This window comes from Phoca vitulina, unplaced genomic scaffold (assembly GCF_004348235.1).
Source record: "Phoca vitulina isolate PV1807 unplaced genomic scaffold, GSC_HSeal_1.0 scaffold23, whole genome shotgun sequence".
In the NCBI taxonomy this organism is placed as follows: Eukaryota; Metazoa; Chordata; class Mammalia; order Carnivora; family Phocidae; genus Phoca; species Phoca vitulina.
The window spans coordinates 8295696-8301695 of NW_022589726.1; the positions used below are offsets into that span (position 1 = coordinate 8295696).

The window sequence follows — 6000 nt, forward strand, 5'->3', positions numbered from 1 at the left end:
GGTTCTTTCTCTCAGGAATTCAGAATCAAGCCTCAATGATTTAGTCTTTCCCTGTGAACTGAGGGACACGTAAATACTCAGGAGCTGCTGAGCAGTCAAATTCAACCATGAACACCGGAAAGCAGAAAAAAAAAAAAAATTGGTCAGCAAAGAAAGAACAATGAAGCAAAGAAAGGCAAAGAGTAGAGACAGAGAAAGTTCCACGTTTTCCAGTCCCTGGTCCCTAATATGGTCTGTCTGCATTTAGCTTCCATCAAATTCCTTTCTTTCATTTTCCTAAAACTAGTTCAAGTTCGTTTCTGTTACTTGCAACAGAAGCTTAAATGAGGCAATAACCAAATCCTCCATAAAGTCAATTGGTTGATTTATTACTGGCCTATCCTTTCTACAATTTCTTTTTCTTTGCATTTCCATAAAGGCATAAAGATGACTTTGGTATGCTATACAGAAAATATGCGAACAAGGATCCAGGACCACGCTGAGCATTTTAAAAGAAAAACTGGCCCAGAAAGGAGAAAATATAAGAATATTCAAAGTAAAGCCTTGAGATATCTATATAGAAATCACAGATGCTAACAACTGGCAAATTAAATAGCGATCTGATGACCCTCCTATCCAATCTCAATTTAATTCTGAATAAACCAGATGGGTAGGTCCAAGTATGATCAATAGGGCATTTTGTAGGAATGTAGGGCATTTCATCTGGAATGCCCCCAAATAACTACCCACAACCTCCCAACCACAGAAAGGTTTGGGTGCTGTACTGTGGTATCCTTAACCCAGACACAAATTCCAAAACTGAATACCAAACCATCTTAGGGCCTGGGCTTAACTGCCCTAAAGAAGAGTTAGACATTTACCCTATGACATAACCAGCACTTCCTGCTATTAGATGAGAGGAAGAGAAAGTAACAGAAGCTTAATATCATGGAACTCTGTCAATGTGTGTGCATCTGTGTGCATGTGCCAGATATCAAGATGTTCCACAAGCTGGATCCACACCAATCAGATCTGACCACAAGTAGACCAGTTTAACATGTATAGCAAGTCAGAGTTGACAATCAGAAGTTTGAATCAATGTAGTGTGGGCGGCTCTGCAGGATTATATAAACAAAAACAATATTACAGTATCCTGGAGTTCGAAGGGACATGGAGATTATGTCCAACTTCATCACTTTACAGAGAAGGAAGCTAAACATCTGAACCAAATCCCCAACTATAATAAGTAACACAGGCGCGATAAAATCAAAGAACTGTGACCAGATAATAGAACCAAAAAAAGCATTATTTCCTAAAGTTCTCTTTAATGGTTGAAATTTTATTTTTAATTTAAAAAGGATAAATGTATTAGAAAATGTAGGAAAAAATCTATGCAACTATTGTTGGGATCTTTTTTGGATATTCTTGTTACTTGAGTTCAGCAAAATAGTAAAGATTTCTGACCTAATGGGTTAACATTTTAGTTAAAATACTAGAACAAGCACCTTTAAAAACTAAAAAAACTGTGAGTTGATTCAAAACGTAAATGATGCTATATGTTTGCAACCTTGGCAGATCGGCAGTTTAGGCACTGTGACAAAATTCTATATGGTAGAGAACTACTTATTTTAATATAAAAAAATTCCAGACGTTCACATAGGGCCCTAATAAAAGTCATCAGAAATTAGACTTATATGTCAGCTGGGACCAAAATTAAAAGAATGAATGTTTAAGTGATCCAAACATAAACTTGGTGTTCAAAATTGCTGGCAAGGGGCCACAGTACAGTGGATTTTGGTCTTCAAGGGCTGCTTTACCACAAGTATTAGGTAAGTCAACACATCACTGAGGAGAAAAAAAAAAAAACACATATATTCCCTGGCAGTACAATCCACTCTTTATTGTGCAGCACAGTATTTTCTAGAAGACCACTAATAAAATGTGCAGTTAGAACCTCTTGTATTTCCCAAGAAGTACTATTAAAGATACTCCTAAAATATGAATCCATAAGAAGTAGGTCTTTCTGAAAAACAGTTCTAGTCAGAAGCAAACATGAAATTGATATCATTACTTAAATTAATATTTATAAACTGCGCATTTAATAAAGTTAAACATTTTAAAAATCTCCCATTAATCTAAATTGGCAATTTTATAAGTTACATGAATCCTGAAGATTTTTTTATAGACCAACTATCTTTTAAATTCTGTTTTGCCACCAATGCTGCAAACGGAAATATGAAGAGACCCAGACCAGAGAGTTCTGAATATAATCTATGCTTATTAGAGTCAGCTTTAAACTAATTCATAAGTCCTAATTGCGAGCCATATCTTATGTTGACGCTTTAGTCTTCTAGTGGCAAAAACAAAAACAAACTAAAATTTCCTAATTTCAACTGAGGAGTTATAATTTTTGTTCTTCCATTCCAGAAAAAATTAAGAACTGAGAAACTCTGATGATTAGTAAGTTGGATACTCATCACAAATACCAAAATTTCATGCAATTTCACATTTACCTTAAACTCTACATTTGTAATTTCAATTACCTTTTATAATAACCTTATTAAAAATCTTCGTGATATTTTCCACATGATTTAAAGAAAATGATCTTAAAAATCATCTCTTAAGACTTCAGAATTACCATAATTATAGTCCTAAACCAAGGAAGGCAGGAATGGCCCCTTTCGTTCACATAGTTTGACTTTAAATAGTCCGGTGTAAAACTTAAAAAAACAGACTCGGATGCTTTTTTCCGCTCAAAAACAAAACAAAACTGGTAGCTGGCAAACTCGGGGTTTTGTTCGGTTTTGGCCTATTAAATACCAGCGGGGCCCGCGGGAGAGCCTGAGCCCGAGCCCCCCGCGCGGGCGATGCGGCGGGCGGGTGACCGTGCGCCCCTGGGTGCGCTTCTGCTCGCCGCCCGCCGCTCCCGGCGCTGCCCCCAGCGCCGCGCGGCGCCCCACGCCCCTCCGGACGCGCGGCGGGAGGCGCGGGCCTGGCCGGCGCATTCCCACGCACCCTGGCCCGTTATCCGAGCGGGCACTTCGGCGGGGGCCCCCGCTGCTGGTCCCGCGCCCTCCCGCAGCCGGCGCGGCGCCCCTCCCCTGCCTCCGGCGGGCGGCCCAGCCAAGCCCCTTCCCGGGGGCCCGCGTCGGGCGAGAGCGTCCCTCGGGCTCAGGTTCGCTCCGGGGACGGGATAAGGTGTCAGCGACGCGGCCAGACGCCTCCCGTAGGCGGGGGCGAAGCCAGCCTGACCTCCTTCCATCCGCCCCCCCCCACCACCGCCCGCGCGGGGCGCTCCCCTTCAGCGCCCCTCCCCGGCTCAGGACAGGGGGCGTCCCCGCAGGAGGCTGAAGGGGGCGCAGCCGGCGCTCAGAGGGGATCCGGGGTCTGGGTCACACCTCAACTCGGCAGGGTTGGGCTGGGAGAGGGGAGGCGAGGCGGGGAGGGAGCCCGAACTTACCTGACTGCGCGGCTCCCCGCGCCACGGCCGTGGCCAGCCAGAGGCAGAGGCAGAGCGAGAGGGGGCGCGGGAGGGTCCGCCGCGGGCTCATGGAAGGGCCAGGGAGCCGCCGCCGCCGCCGTCCGAGCCTCCCTCCCTCCCTCCCTCCCAGGCTCCGGGCGACGGACGGGGCGGCGGGAGGCATGACGGGAAATTCCTGGGCGCGGGCAGCCGAGTCCAAATATGAGCATGGGAGACGAGCGAGGGAGGACCGCGGAGCGCGCCCGCCGCGGACAGGGCCCGCTGCCCGGCCTCGGCGGCCGCCAACTCCCTCCTCCGAATGCTCCTCGTCCACAGCCGCCGCGAGGCTGCCGGCCGCGAGCGCGAGCAGGAGGTGGAATCTCTCTGCCAGGGAGCATCCCTCTCCAGGGTTGAGGCCCAAGAGCAGAGCCGAGCGCCCCACCCAGGTCCCACCTGAGACCCCTGACGGGGTAGAAAAGAGAGAAACCACCACCAGGAGACCGGACAGCGAGCCGAGGACCCGACGGAAGACGCCTAAGGGGTTTGAGGAGACTCCCGCGCTGCCCCTAATCACCTGAGAGCTTTGGTCAGGAGAGGATAAAAAGATCTGGCAAATACTTCTGTTAAACAGTGTGGCAGGGTGAGGCTGGAGCGGCACTGCCAGTTCCGCACGTTCAGGTGAGCCATCCAGTCCACAACAAACAGGCATTGTAAGACACAAAACCACCCCCTGCCTTCCAGCGAGCGTTCGTATGCAGCCGAGGCAGGCTGCGTGACAAGTTTTCACAGTAGTTAAATGCTGATGCTGAGACCAGTTGTCCTTTCCACCGCCAACCTCTCTTCCTCCCCTTACACTAGTTTTTGTATTTGTTGTAGCTTGTCTAAAAGGCAATGTTGAAATGTATTCAAAAGGTGCTACCTCTGATGGCCAAAATGTCAGTCCCAGATGTTTAATTACAGGCCCAAGCTACCAGCTCCCTGGCACTGGTAACTCCTCCAGTAATCGAGTCCAAATGACCCTTAGCTTTTCAAGACAACGTAACTGTCTTAATTACTATAATTTATTATTTTTTTATTCACATTGACACGACAGGCCCTGCAGATGCAAGATGTTATATAATTACTTAGGAACATTTTAAGATGCTACAAAAATGATTTATGGATGCAAAATTCTTAAGGGGTAAATGCCAAACAGATTTAGAGTGCGGATTATTCTAGTATGAACTGAAGTGTGGTAATCTGTACATCATGCTACTTATTTGAAAATGCTGATTTGAAAATCAAAAACTTAAAAACAAATTTAATTCTAGCAAATTATTAAGGCCCATATGCCAAAAACCACTCCATTTGCAAAAAGCTCCCCTTAAATCATTTGGTACTGAGAAACACCACATCCTATGAATTACTCCTGGCAAGTGGGCAGATTTCACCCTTAATATACTAGCAGTGATAATGAAGCTAAGGGCAGATGATCTAAGTAAACTAAGGGTAAATAAGCTGTAATACAGTAAATAAGGGATTTAAAAGACACATGGTATTATTCAATTTAGGTACCTAGAAGCTGGGCGGTGGGAGGGGAATATTCAGGAAAACAATTGAATATTCACTCCCTTTTCTCTTTTTTGTATATTTAACTGGGTATAACATAAGCATCTGTTTTGTTTTGTTTTGTTTTTAAGATTTATTTGTTTTTATTTGAGAGAGAGAGCACTCAAGCCAGGGGGAGGGGCAGAGGGAAAGAGAGAGAGAGAGAATCTCAAGCAGACTCACCACTGAGCATGGAGCCCAACACAGGGTTCTATCCCAGGACCCTGAGATCATGACCTGAGCCAAAACCAAGAGCTGGATGCTCAACTGACTGAGCCACCCAGGCTACCCAAGCATCTGTTTTTCTTAATTCCCTTATAACATCTAACATAGTTCTTCAGCCATAATCTAACAGGTTGTTTAAAAACAAAAGGAAATGAGCACAGTAATTTGTGGACTGACATATAGCAGTTCTGAGCTAAGTGTAGGGAAAAGCTTGTTTCAAAGGAATGTAATAATCATAGTTATATTTAAAATATTTTAGTTGACCTTATATACAAAAACATAAAATTATAAACACTGCATTATCCCACAACCTAGTTCATAGTAATGTAAGTGGAGAGTAATTGTATCTGCAATTCTGCTGACTTGACCGCAAAACCAGCAGCTGGATTTTTTTTGTTTTCGTTTTGTTTTGTTTTAAAGATTCTATCTATCTATTTATTTGAGAGAGAGAGAGAATGGGGGGGGGGGGGAGAGCAGAGGGAGAGGAACAAGCAGACTTTGAGCGCGGAGCCCAAGGGCATGCCCGATCCCAGGACCCCGAGATCACGACTGCAGCCAAAACCAAGAGTAGGCCCCCTCAACCGACCCAGCCACCCAGGCGCCCTACCCACCAGATGTTTTCAAGGCTTCAATAAGTTAAAGAGAGGAGAAAAGAGCTAAAGTTACTTGAGTGCGTAACAAGTGCCAGACACTGTGCTAGATGTTTTACACATGGTACTTCATTTAATTCCTACAAATATCTCTGAGCT

At 45.1% G+C, this 6000-nt stretch overlaps 1 protein-coding gene across 2 annotated transcripts in view; it reads right to left on the bottom strand.

The window, feature by feature from the left end:
- MSRB3 (methionine sulfoxide reductase B3) overlaps positions 1–4039 on the bottom strand; it is a 163729-nt gene extending 159690 nt beyond the window's left edge. The window contains exon 1 of one of the 2 annotated variants that reach the window (XM_032420303.1): positions 4014–4039. The gene's annotated coding sequence lies outside the window, so the exon portion shown is untranslated. Of the gene's footprint in view, positions 1–3439; positions 3562–4013 lie in introns of those variants that run through there. The other variant, XM_032420301.1, reaches the window with a different exon arrangement.
- Between the last annotated feature and the right edge of the window lie 1961 nt (positions 4040–6000).